The sequence below is a fragment of the Haliotis cracherodii genome, unplaced genomic scaffold (assembly GCF_022045235.1).
Source record: "Haliotis cracherodii isolate W230 unplaced genomic scaffold, xgHalCrac1.p SCAF_5, whole genome shotgun sequence".
NCBI lineage: Eukaryota > Metazoa > Mollusca > Gastropoda > Lepetellida > Haliotidae > Haliotis > Haliotis cracherodii.
The window spans coordinates 51,030,459-51,044,906 of NW_027266308.1; the positions used below are offsets into that span (position 1 = coordinate 51,030,459).

Below are 14,448 nucleotides of genomic sequence, written 5' to 3' on the forward strand. Positions count from 1 at the left end.
GTACTTTTGTTTATTTTGATTTATTAAGTTTTAACAATTGCACAGAAAATAACACAAATTGATGATGGGTTAACATTAGTAACTGAAGATAAACCATTAATATTCTGCTGGAACAATCTGGTAATTAAACAAAAGTATTCACACTATTTTGAAGGGGTTTGATCTGTAAATTCTTCATCAGAAAGTAATTGTAGGTTATTGTACTCAGTGAGTATCTCAGTTACAGAAACCATGGCAACTAAAATGATACAGCCCTACAGTCTTTCAGATGCACTCACATAAACCCTGGACTATAAAGTCAGAGATTTTCATCTGTTGCAAAACCAATTCAGTGTATTTTTTATCTGTATATATATAGAGAGAAAGATTTCAAAATAGGCAATATGGTATTATATGCATTGTTCTGAGGTGTGGTGGAATGCATAGTTCTCAGAGGCGATTCCAGGATTTTGAAAAAGAGAAGGTGATGTGACTTTGCTGAGGGCACAGTTAACAGGTAAGGTGTTTAAAGAAAATGGGGGTAGCACACCACTTGCATTTTCCTTCTGGATCGACCAATCGTTGTCAACACCCCACTCTAACAATAACACAAACATAAAGGACCCGTGAAGAGTCCGGGATAGAATAGGTCTTCAGCAACCCATGCTTGCCGTAAAAGGTGACTATGCTTGTCATAAAAGGTGACTAACGGGATCGGGTGGTCAGGCTCGCTGACTTGGTTGATGCATGCCATCGATCCCAATTGCGTGGATCGATGCTCATGATATCAGTCACTGGATTGTCTGGTCCAGACTCGATTATTTTACAGACCGCCATCATATAGCTGGAATATTGTTGAGTGCGGCGTTAAACAACAAATCTACCAGCCAACAAAAATAAAGATTGAGACCATGAACAAAACCTCTCTCAAATCATGTAAGGATGAAGGGGCCAAAAGATGCCTGGCAACAGTGTGTAAAACATGCCAAGAAGTTGATATCCTACATCTTGTCTCTGTATCTAAGGATGACAACATTTTCAAGTGTAGGAAATCTATGAGATAACATGGCAGCTGAATATCCATGGGCCATCATACATCGAACATAGTTCATGAGACCAGCATGGGTTTGCAATTCCCATGATCCTGTGCTCAGTCAGATATTCTACAGTTCATCTAGAAGGACCCTGGAGTATGGAGCTGGATAGTCATAAACACAAGTCTTTGATAGGAATTTAGAAGTTGGAAGAACATGAATAAATGAGACTTTTTATGTGACCATTCACTTGATGAAGGAGCAAGAAGGAGCTCTGAAATGTCGTGACAAAGAATATAAGAAGTTGCTATCCATAAAAAGACATTTGATCTTTCCAACTTTCACATCCGGCAATTTCCTTAATTGCCAACAGTGTCTGAGTCCACCAGTATCAATCATTTAGTACACAAAAGGGAGTTGAGATCATGAGTGAATGTGATTTTATGCCATACTCAGCAATACTGCCTACACATCCTCAGATTTATTAGCCAGCTGGGAACAGACAAGGGAGGTGTTACTTAAGTAGTAAGTGCCCAGTAGGTATCATTGCTTTGATCACATTTGATTATAGATTGTGGGGATGATTCTTCTTCTTGCCTGAGTGAACTTTTGTTACATCCCAGCCAGCACCAGCATATTTCCTCAATGTCGATAACAGATACTTACTTCACTTCTTCCTTATGACTGAGGTAAGGGGTTTCATATACAGACTCACATACATTTCAGTTTGAGTAATAATGACTACACAGGTCAACAGATTATTTCTCCCTTGTGAATCAGTGTAGTAAGTGCATCCCCACCTTGGCCTGGCTTCTTGCCATCAGCTCATGAGGGAGAGATGCTCAGTATTTCCTTGTATATTATTGTCTAGACCATGCAGTGCCTGTATGGTTTCTGGAGCAGACAGCCAAGCCTGTCTGTTAAGCACCATTCGTTTGTAAAAAGACTATAATATGATACCATATAAAAAATAACACTTTTATATGGAAATAGATAGCTTTTCTGTTAACATTTACTGATGTCTCATTTAGGGTACATGACTTCATTTTTTCTCAAGTTATAAGTTCTCAAACTAAAACATAACCAAGAGTGTTTGTTTTAAGAAACAGCAAATTGTCAGTGCCATGTCTAGACCAGACAATACTCAGAGAACTAATCATGGCATCTCAATCACATCTACACAAGGCAGTGTACACAAGGCAGTGTTGATCTTGGCAAGTTGGGCAATAGATTGAACTTTCATCATGATTAAATGTTATATGTATGAGATGCAGTTCTCCTTCACAGTTTGAAGTGACTCCCATCCTCCCTTCCACTTTCAGCAGACAAAGTGACACTACTAGTCTTTGTCCTTTTCTAGGACAATGGTGCATGAATACCAGGTCTTGCAGGTAGACAAAGGTCAAGGAATAGTTGGTCTTTCAGATGGACAGTGGTAGACAGTGGTGAATAGATACCAGGTCTTTCAGTTAGACGAAGGTCAGTGAATACTTGGTCTTGCAGGTAGACAAAGGTTACTGGATACCAGGTCTTGCAGGAAGACTGTGGTCAATGAATACCAGGTCTTTCAGTTAGACAAAGGTCAATGGATACCAGGTCTTGCAGGAAGACTGTGGTCAATGGATACCAGGTCTTGCAGGAAGACTGTGGTCAATGGATACCAGGTCTTGCAGGAAGACAAACGTCAATGGGTATCAGGTCTTGCAGGAAGACAAATGTCAATGGGTATCAGGTCTTGCAGGAAGACAAACGTCAATGGATACCAGGTCTTGCAGGAAGACTGTGGTCAATGGATACCAGGTCTTCCAGGAAGACTGTGGTCAATGGATACCAGGTCTTGCAGGAAGACAAACGTCAATGGGTATCAGGTCTTGCAGGAAGACAAATGTCAATGGGTATCAGGTCTTGCAGGAAGACAAATGTCAATGGATACCAGGTCTTGCAGGAAGACAAACGTCAATGGGTACCAGGTCTTGCAGGAAGACTGTGGTCAATGGATACCAGGTCCTCCAGGTGGACCTTTCTAAAACTATGGTTACTGGCAGAAAGTTATTTGTCCTTTTCTAAGACTATGGTTATTGGCTCCAGTTATTTGTCCTTTTCTAAGACTATGGTTAATAATTTTGAAATGTGAAGTTTACACAATACACAGCTTTTCCATTGGATGACCATGAAACTGATGTTCATAAGCATATGAGCGACACATTTTGATGTTCGGCCAATTGATTAATGATGACAAACACTTGTTATCACCACAGGTTCATCAACAACACAACAACATCATCCCTCCCTTCATGTCTATCGGGTCGGCCATTTTGACATCTTGTACTTGAGTAGTTCATAACAGAACTTTCTCATATAATGATGATATTATTTGAATATATTTGTTGTCAACAAACTACAAAAGATGTCAATGTAGAACAATGTGATCATGCATACGCTCACGTCACCTATCCTTTTGAGGAACTACTTCATTCCGTGATACAGCTGGTTGTTGTATGGCTGTCAGTGTAAACATGAAGTCACACATACTAAATAAAATTCTGTACAGATCTACATCCTTTGAGGTAACAAAGAGTGACATAAAAATTATAAGAACTGACTTTCACTTTGTGTGAGTTCCTTGAAGTATGGGCCAAACAGTGAAGGCCAAATATTGTGTGAATGTCGTGATAAGCTCCGACGTTCATACAGTTCGGCCCTCATTCTATGAAGGTTTATAGACCAATGAATACACACAAAGTGAAAGTCAACTCTTTATTGGCCCCTGTTATTTATCCTTTTCTCAAACAAGGGTTATTGGCTCCAGTTGTTTGTCATTTCTAAGGCAATGGTTATTGGCTACAATTATCTGACAATCTGGCAAATGACTTAGGGTGTTTCTTCAAATATGAGCAGACAATGGCTCTGGGTATTTCTTCTTTTCTAAGAGAGATGTGTCAACGTTCCTCAGGCAATGGAAACTTACTTCTTTCCTCCAGGGGGTGTGGGTCACCCAGGATTGTAAGGTCTACCAATTCCCTGAGCAGGATTGTTGTTTTTTTGTTTGTTTTTTGTTTAACGCTACACTCAGCAATATTCCAGCTATATGACAGCGGTGTTTAAATAATCGAATCTAGACCAAACAATCCAGTGATTAACATTATGAGCACTAATCCATGCAATTGAAATACGATGACTTACATCAACATACTCCAGTCCAGATACTTTTTTGTCAGTTTCATGTTTAGAGCAGTATGATACCCACAAGATAATCCAGTCTGCTGAAGTTTTTACAATGAAGGCTGCACTCCAGCTTGCTAATACAGCCTGTTGGTGATTTCATTTTGAGAGCCAAACTTTAGCCACATTGAAAGCAGTACGGTCAATCCAGTCTGTTACCGTTTTCATGTTGACAGCAGTACTTACGTCTTGTGAGTTCATTCTGTGGAAGAAGGCTTTATGTTGAGAGCAAAACTGAAGCTCATTGCATACTCTGCCTAGTGAAAGTTTAGCATTGAAAGTATAATCCAGTCAGGTTAGTTCAGCCTGTTATAGGACTCTAGCCTGTGCAGTCTGTTAAAGGTTTCAAGTTTATAGTAGGACTCAAGCCTGTCCGTTTCATCATGTTGAGAGCTGGACTCTGACCAGTTTGTTGAAGGCGTCGTGTTGAGAGCTGGACTCTGACCAGTTTGTTGAATGCTTCGTGTTGAGAGCTGGACTCTAGCTAGTTTGTTGAAGGCTTCGTGTTGAGAGCTGGACTCTAACCAGTTTGTTGAATGTTTCGTGTTGAGAGCTGGACTCTAACCAGTTTGTTGAAGGCTTCGTGTTGAGAGCTGGACTCTAACCAGTTTGTTGAAGGCTTCGTGTTGAGAGCTGGACTCTAACCAGTTTGTTGAAGGCTTCGTGTTGAGAGCTGGACTCTAACCAGTTTGTTGAAGGCTTCGTGTTGAGAGCTTGACTTGAGCCAGTTTGTTGGAATAAATCATTCAAAGTGGTCTAACATACAGCGTCAATTGAGAGCAGTACTCTTTCCAATGACATTGTGTTCAGATAGCATTGATGTAGCTGCCATCTTGACCAGTATCCTCTCTGATAGAATGGCTTTATGTTGAAAGTAGTACCTAGCCATAACTGCCATGTCAAACATGACAAGAAATGGTGAAACCTTTCACAATATCATATCTTTAGATCAAAAGTTGTCAGATATACACCCTACCATTGGATATACAGAACTGTTGAAGGATTAGGGGCATGTATATGGCAGCCAGTCTTGATCAAAACTGACAAAATATCCTCTGAAGTTTCTGTAGTGTGGAAATGAATCATCAGGAAGTGATTCTTTGTTTGTTTGTTAATTTGTTTAACGCGCACTCAGCAATATTCCAGCTATATGACAGCGGTCAGTAAAATGTTTGAGTCTGGACCAGACAATCCAGGGATTGATATCAGAGGCATCGATCTTCGCAATTGGGAAACGATGACATGCATCAACTAAGTCAGCGAGCCTGACCACCCGATCCTGTTAGCCACCTCTTACGACAAGCATAGTTGCCTGTTATGGCAAGTATTGGTTGCTGAAGACCAGTTCTAACCCGGATCCTCATGGGTGAAGTGTTCTGACACCTCTTTCTTGTAATAATCACTGAATGATCTCTATGTTGGATAATGATATTATTCACTAAAAACAAACTTCATGTATCAACAAGTTTCACTGATTGTTTTAACTCAGCATCGATTTGAACAGGCAAACATATATAGAAAAGCCACATCTTTAAACACACCATGCTGTGAGAGAGAGCAACTTTGGAGTAATGCTGAGATACATCACAGCCAGTGTTTTCAGGGTTAAACCATCCACCACCAGTAACAGAAGCAATATCAACACCTGGAACTGCTGAGTGCTCACAAGTTGACTTTGCATGACCTACAATTTCACTGTCTTGCAGTGACCATCTATGACATCAGACTTCTATTCCATAGAGGAGCTATGTGAGTGAGTGAGTGAGTGAGTATGGTTTTACGCCACTTTTAGCAATATTCCAGCAATATCCTGGCGGGGGACACCAGGAATGGGCTTCACACATTGTACCCATGTCGGGAATCGAACCTGGGTCTTCGGCATGACGATCGAAGGCTTTAACCACTAGGCTACCTGACCGCCCCATAAAGTAGCTATGAGATAAAGAGCAATGAAGAACAAAACATGGTTTATTTCCCGATAAAACACTGTTTCACCATGACGTCATTTCTGGAGATTCACATATGCGCTCATTACTTGTTGACATCATATACTGGACGGCGTTATTTTATAGAAGTAAGGGTATAGTGAGTTGTTCCCCATAGATGTAGCTGGGGTACACTGATAAATGCAGTGGCCAAACGATCGAATGAAAAAGTGGGAGAGATATGACAATCGGTATTGGGAGAAAACGTACAGAAAATTGATGTGAAAATTGTGAGAACATGCGGGAAAGACCAAATTCAGCATCCCTGTTCATAAAATGTACTTGTCCGACATTGCTGTGGTCGGATTCTATTTAGGGAGTCATCATTATTATATTACGGGTAAATATTTTTAAAGCGTGTACTTTTTACTAACATCCTTAAAGAGGCTGTACAGTATGTTGATATCTCATATAAGAAATAAAGGACTTGTGTCTGGTGTTTATCGTACAATAAAACACTGCAGGGAGAATAAACCATCAGGGCGCAGGGAGAATAAACCACAAAGGGCACAGGCCCTTATGGTTCATTCTCCCTGCAGTGTTTTATTGTACAATAAACAACTCCTACTCAATGTTTATTTCTTAAAAAAGCACAAAGGTAAGCACCATTAGCATAAGTCCCCTACACTGTGTGTCTTGTACTGAAACAAGAGTGATCGAGTGAGTTGGGTTCAATCACTGCATGTTAGTTTAACGTTGGAAAAGGCTTCAAATGATGCAGGTCAAAGATGTTTACAACTTTGTTCAATTCATCAGGGTATGATGTTGATAAACCAAGGACCATAATCAGGAAAATGAACCAAACATCAGCAGATCCTGGTACAACTAAGGGATGTAACACAACACAGCACCTTTGACTCTTCAACTTTGACCCTGTGGCACCTTTGAACACATGGCAACCAGTTATGCTCCTACTGATATTTGGTTATAGCTTTTGATAAAAAATATAAAAAATAAGAAAATGAATATGCAACTGCATATATAGTCTTATATCCTTTTGCTCTTCATCTGGGTTTATTTTGAATGGAGTTTTTCCACCTGAAGCAACATATCTGAGAAACATCTGAACTGTCCTCTACACCAGAGAGACACTGTGTGACACTTTCGGCTGACTCTCTTCTGTCAGACCACCAACTACCATACTAATGTCACCACAGTAAACTAAAGTAAGCCATTGATGAACAAGTACAAGTGTGATCAGACATTAGGATTTCAATTCCCAAACAACCCTATAAATGTTGGTAGCCCTTACAATTCTATTGGCTTTTTCATCAAGTACATACCAAATATGACTTTTATAATGTATTTCTGTATGATAGGCTCATAAACAAAATGACAAAGAAACAGTTTTTTCTATACAATTTAAACGCCAGAGAATAACCAGTCTCGATAATCCTCTGAAATAGATTCCATTGGAACTATAAGACAAAACAGTGATGAAAATTATAGGAGTGGATCACTAAAAATCGGTGATGACACAGGTGTTCACAAAAAGTGTAAGCATGGCCTGCTACTCCTAAGTCACAGTTGATTGGTTCGTTGTTTTACGCCGCACTCAGCAATATTCCAGCTATATGACGGCGATCTGTAAATATGGGTTGAAAGAAATACAAGATACAAGCACAAGTGAACATATTTTATGTCAATCTGCACTCATTGGACTATGTGTTTCAGTAAGATGCTTTTGAAATATGGATTCAACAAATTTTCTTTTCACAACCATGATGAATGCATAGATTACAATTTTCAGAAAATATGAAACCTTATTTCTGCTCAGGGATTGTCTTTAACTAAAATAAGCCCTTGACTATTGAGAAAGGTTTTATTCTACTTTTAGAGACAGATTATGACAGGGAGCCTAGACTGGTCCACATGCATTTTAGCGTTTCATGCTGCACACGTCAATACTCCAGCTATATCATGACAGCTGTAAATAATTAAGCTGAGGCAAGACAAACCAATCGTTGATTCAATGAACAAGGTCCAGTGTTGTTGGGGTACAATGCAACACAATCAACCAACTCAATCAGATCTTCTCATCAAAAACAATACTTCTCTGCATTAAGATCGAAAAACACTCCACAAAAGGTTGCATCAGGTGAACCCATTTTAAATGGAGGATGTGCGTGTTCTAGATCCAATCAGATGTTAGCTTTCTAAAACGATTCAACTTGATTTCTTTACCACCTCGATTTGGAAACTGATGGCTGAGGATGCCATGGAGCTTCATCTTGCCGAGGCAAGAGCATCCACCAGCCTTTTTATCAAAGTCTTGTTTCCACCCTTGCCACATCAAGCCCACTTTCCTGTGCTAAATATGATTGGACTGTTGCACATATCTATAGTCCTATCAGAGAACGTTTCACTAAATCAACATCCACGACTGGTAAATCACCTTCGTATAAGGCCGCTGACTGTCTTTGTTGACACGAATATGTCTTTTTCATCTTTTAACCCCCCAAAGATTGCCGATGTTTTTGTGTTAGGGATGAAATCATGAATGTTTTCGTTATCTCTTCGACTTGGTCGTCGCCTATGGTAGTCACCATCTATGTGAAGCTTTTTGAGATAAGAACAGTGATCTGATTGGATATCGCGTCTTAATTACAAGGGCCACAACTTGTGATCTACGTGAGGTGGCGCCAGGGTTGAGTCAAGAAAAGTGGCCTTGATGTGGCAATGGTAGAAACTAGGCTTTGATATAGGCTTGTGGACACACTTGTCTCGGGAAGACTTGGAGCTCAGGATGTGTAAAATCTCCAAAGCAAATTGCATTTGGAATTGATTATTAGAAAGCTAACCTGATGCAACCCTTTATGGTGATGTCCTCAGATGTGTTTTTAATGCGATTGCCAAATCACTGAGCCTTGCCACCTGACAAGCATACATTTGTTGGTAACCATTTCTTACCCGGAAGATTTGAATGAACCAGTAAGCATTTGGCATGAAGCGTCCCACCGGTCATGTGTTTCAGTACTGTACAGGATCATTTGGATTAAGCTCTTAGTTTCACCTTGAGGTATATAAAAAGCAGGCTTATGCAAACCAAACCATGGTACAAGATTTGAACTCAGGACATCAGTATTCAATACTGTGTATGCAAGAGCCCCACACACCAAAGACCCCAAACAGAGTCAATACTTGCTGTTTGATGTGTTTTGCTTCATGCATGTCCCGTCGGAATGGCGACACAGATGGTACTCTCTGCATCTCTACATCAACCACATCTACATACCAGACTTGGTCCTCTTCCGTCACATCTTGAGGGCAGGCATATTCATCTGCAACAATGAGAACAGTGTCAGAGGAAACATGGAATTAGCTTTATCTGAATATTTGTTTGTTTGTTTGTTTGTTCGTTGTTTAACGCCACACTCAGCAATATTCCAGCTATATGACGGTGGTCTGTGAATAATCAAGTCTGGACCAGACAATCCAGTGATTGACTTTATGAGCATTGATCCACGCAATTGGGATACGATGACATGCATCAACCTAGACAACGAGCCTGTCCACCCGATTCCGTTAGTTGCCTCTTATGACAAGCATAGTCGCCTTTTACGGCAAGCATGGGTTGCTGAAGACCTATTGTACCCCGGATCTTCACGGGTCTTTATCCACTGACTGAGGGAGTTATATCATGACATGTCAGCTCAATCCTGGAAGAAAGCCCAAAGTGATGCAGGTCTCAGACATTTACCACTTTGGTAAAACCCGTGAGAATCGGTATGGTGCTGACAAACCTAGAAACATGACAGGTATTCGAACCCACGATAATAGTTTCTGTCATGCCCAAGGGCTGCAACTCTGTACAGAAATTTGTGGTGCCTTAGGCGACTGGGTCACTTGAGCTCCCAAGGTCTTTACAACAAAGTCATGGTGTTTTACATTAGCAATATTGCAACACAACACAGTGGCATGAAAAGGAATTGTAACTGGAACAGCAATGCTCCACATCATCAGCACAGCCACAGGATCAGCAACACAACACAGTGGCATGAAAAGGAATTGTAACTGGACCAGCAATGATCCACATCATCAGCGATCAGCAACACAACACCTATATACATTATCAGGGTGAATGTAGGATTCAAACTGACCATCGTGGGTTCCTGGCACTCCTAAGGGATGCAACTCAGTACAGTGAAATGAGGCACCTTAGACGACTGGGCCACGAGTGGTCCCCATTTGAATACCGACAGGCAAGACAGGCCTTTGGAGCCAAGAGGAACTGAATAATTTAAGAAATAGGAATGACTAAAATAACTAAAAATTTAAATAAAGTTTCGCGACGTGAAAATATGGTGCCTTTTCTTTACAACGCTTGCATGTGTTGGACTTTTAACAACACTAAATGTAGTTGCAAGGTTAAAATGTGTGAAAACTGCTGATTTTAGATGCTTCAGGGAAGCGGCTTTCTATTATTTGAACATGAGTGTGTCTTTGACCTAAGCACACTATCCTAGGAAATGTAGGTGAAGACAGTACAAACATATGGTAAAAAATTCGTCTTGGTTCACAGACTTGTCTATCATCAGATTTTCACTTTAAGTTAGTAACATCAGCCTTTTCACTAATTTTAGATGGTACTTCTTCAAGGGTCCAAAACATGACAGCATACAGGAGAAAATATGCTGACGTAATATTTTTTGGTAATTTTCATATTAGTATTTCAAAGTTTCTGTAACATAAACATATGACATTTATCAATGGGGCTAGATATTGCTCTTATCATACCTTATGGTATCTTTGTGGATTCATATTCCTGATCATGTGTTTTTAATCTGAAGGCGACTGAGTAAGTGGGGCATTGGGCTGCAATATGATGGGAAGGACACACACATAGTTTGTCTTACCGGGAATTAAGTATAATTATATCAGAAATTCCAGGGATGAGCACTCTCCATCTTTGAAGGTAAATATAGACTTTTTACAGCTGACTGTCTTATTGAGAGTTCTGTATTTTCAAATGCATTGCATTTATATTCTTATGAGTGTGTTGGTTGAGACAGAAGCCAATCAAAATTTAAATGTAGGCTGATGTGTAGTCAGTGAGTGAGTGAGTGAGTGAGTGGGTTGCTTTGTTGGGCGGGTTAGTGAGTGAGTGAGTGAGTGAGTGAGTGAGTGAGTGAGTGGTTAAACTTGTCTTCATGCAAAGTGCTTACATTCTTCATCAACAGACACTATATGCAAACACTGCACCACCATAACAGCAGCAATATTAGGATAACAGACATACACACTGTGATCGCTGCCCTATGTGTAATGTCACGTTTTGAGGAAATATGAAATAATCTTGATGTAATGCCAACCCTTAAAGTATTTTATTACTTAAACAACAGACCAAGTTGCTGATGAACCATACAAAGAAAGTAACACAAACAGGTTGGTCTATTCATGAAATGCATACATTTTCTTCAATGTCACTTCAGTCATTAATTCATAATGTCTACAAACAGTAAATATTATGAAGAATTTTTTTGAATAAATTAGCATGGCCTCTTTATTATTTGGTTTACAGATCTTTTTCAAAACCTCTGCATGATGAACCCACCACGCCATCTTCTGTAGTCATAACTAAACTGTTTCAATTCTATTTTAATGAGTTTTGGAAACTGTTTGTGGTGAGGTGAGGTGAAATTGGGTTTAACGTCGCGTCCAAGATTATTGCACTTATATAATGACGTGCATGCAAGTGTTTGGCTGCTTGTACTAGTCCGGACTGATGCCGATTTATAGTTCTCGCCCACTGAGATACCATGCCGCAGTTTAACATGAATACCCCACTCAGACACAGTATATTGACTCCGAGCCGACCAGTGCTTGTTTTAGCCCCTTAATGCCGAGCGCCAGACAGGGTAACAATAAGAACCATCTTTTAGCATCTTTTGGTATGACGCGGCCGGGGATCGAACCCCAGACCTAACGCTCTACCACTAGACCACGGAGGCGGTTGAAAGTGTTTGTGAGTGGCCTGTCAGTAGTATAAAGTAGCATGAGTAATCATACAGTTGAAGAAGCACAGAGAGTTGTTATCTTCAGGTGAGGTGAGGTGAAATTGGGTTTAACGTCGCGTCCAAGATTATTGCACTTATATAGCGACGTGCATGTACGTGTGTGTGTTTGTGTGGCTGCTTGTACAAGTCCGGACTGATGCCGATTTATAGTGCTAGCCCACTGAGATACCATGCCGCAGTTTAACATGGATACCCCACTCAGACACAGTATACTGACTCCGAGCCGACCAGTCCTTGTTTTAGCCCCTTAATGCCGAGCGCCAGACAGGGTAACAACAAGTACCATTTTTTAACGTCTTTTGGTATGACGCGGCGGGGGATCGAACCCCGAACCTTCCGCTCTTCGGGCGGACGCTCTACCACTAGACCATGGAGGCGGTCTGTTATCTTCCGTATGTTACCGTGTGTCATGTTATTCCACCTCATAGGATACGTATGACATTATGTACAAGAGCCCCAAGTAACTCAAAATGATCTTTCATGAAATAAGACAGTTGTCAAATTTATTTCTGGGTTAAGACTGTAATAAGAGTGAAGTAAGTGAATGGCTGTCGTCAGCAACTGAAATGTGACCTTGACCTTGACCTTGACGTATTCTGGGATATACTGCCTTTTATAGCACTCAGTACTAATGTTCAGCAAATGTTACATTAATTCGATCCTGTTAACAAGAACTTACAACATAGTACATAGGGATGACTTTTGATCAATGAAAGTTATACCCATTTTGAAAATATCATCTGTATTTGGATAATTCAATTTATCACATCATTGGTAGATTTCTTGACAAGAAAAGGAAGGCCCAGGCTTAATAATATGACAGAAATATGACAGTTGTAGAATTTATTACCCACAGTCAGTAACTTGACCTTGACTTATGCTGGACGTTACTGGTACCCTCACTGGAACTTTACTTGTTCTCATACTTTTAGCTTCTGTTTTGTTTAGATTCTGCCTTCTTTACTCACTTATAATTGTGAGAGTGATATTAATAAACAACCTTGCTAATATGAAGGTCATTCATCAGAGTGAGTTGGGTTTAACGCCGCTTTAACAGTATTCCAGTTATATCATGGCATGTCAGCTTAATGTGGGAGGAAAGCCCGAAGTGATGTAGGTCTCAGACATTAACCACTTTGGTGAAACCCGCAAGCACGGGTATGGTGCTGACAAACCTAGAAACATAATCTGGGTGAACCGGGATTCGAACCAACAATCAAAGGTTTCTGGCGTGCCCAAGGGATGCAACTTTGCACAGCAAATCGTGGCGCCTTATGGCCACTCATACCCCCCTCATTCATTAGAAAACTTCTATCATTGTTGAAAGTAAGATCAAGAACCACCTGTAATTTGATAATAATTTAGTAACAAAGTTTGCAATGTTCCAGATATAGAATATCATATTCGTAATAATCAAGTTTGGACTACACAAACCAGTGATTGACATAATGAGCAATGTCCCATGTCATAAGGGGATGATGACATGTCAGCCAAGGCACCAAGGCTGACCACCCAATCCATTATTTGTCTCCTACAACAAGCATAGGTGGGTGGGGATTTATTTATATCAGGAAACCCCATGGGTGTCAGCTATAAGGTTCTCACTATCAGAAGGTGAGCTACAGTCTCCACGTCCTCCTAGCACTAGAAGTACAAGACAAGACCCTTTTCGGACAACTAGAAGTACAAGACAAGACCCTTTTCGGACAACTAGAAGCACAAGACAAGACCCTTTTCGGACAACTAGAAGTACAAGACAAGACCCTTTTTGGACAACAAGAAGTACAAGACAAGACCCTTTTTGGACAACAAGAAGTACAAGACGAGACCCTTTTCGGACAACTAGAAGTTCAAGACAAGACCCTTTTCGGACAACTAGAAGTACAAGACAAGACCCTTTTCGGACAACTAGAAATTGAAAATACTAAAAGTTACAGAAAACCTTTTAATAAAGTAATAAGGAACATGTTTATAGAGTGACATGTTTTTTTCTGTCAAGCCAATTTTGGAGAATGACATAGTCAAGTACAGGGGGTAATGCTAAAATAAAGAGGAACAATGTTGATGTTTAAGATAAACCTAATTTTGACCAAATATGAATGTTTTATCTGATGTTTGTACTGTCCTTACCAACTTCTCCTGAAATGATCTGTTAGGATCAAGGACATGCCCATTTTCAAATATTTATAAAACGCTTATGAAATCCTCCAA

At 40.2% G+C, this 14,448-nt stretch overlaps 1 protein-coding gene across 1 annotated transcript in view; it reads right to left on the minus strand.

Moving 5' to 3' along the window:
* LOC139443732 (endoplasmic reticulum membrane-associated RNA degradation protein-like) overlaps positions 1–14,448 on the minus strand; it is a 124,142-nt gene that overhangs the window by 20,462 nt on the left and 89,232 nt on the right. The window contains exon 20 of the mRNA XM_071224661.1: positions 9,456–9,501. The gene's annotated coding sequence lies outside the window, so the exon portion shown is untranslated. The remainder of the gene's footprint in view (positions 1–9,455; positions 9,502–14,448) is intronic.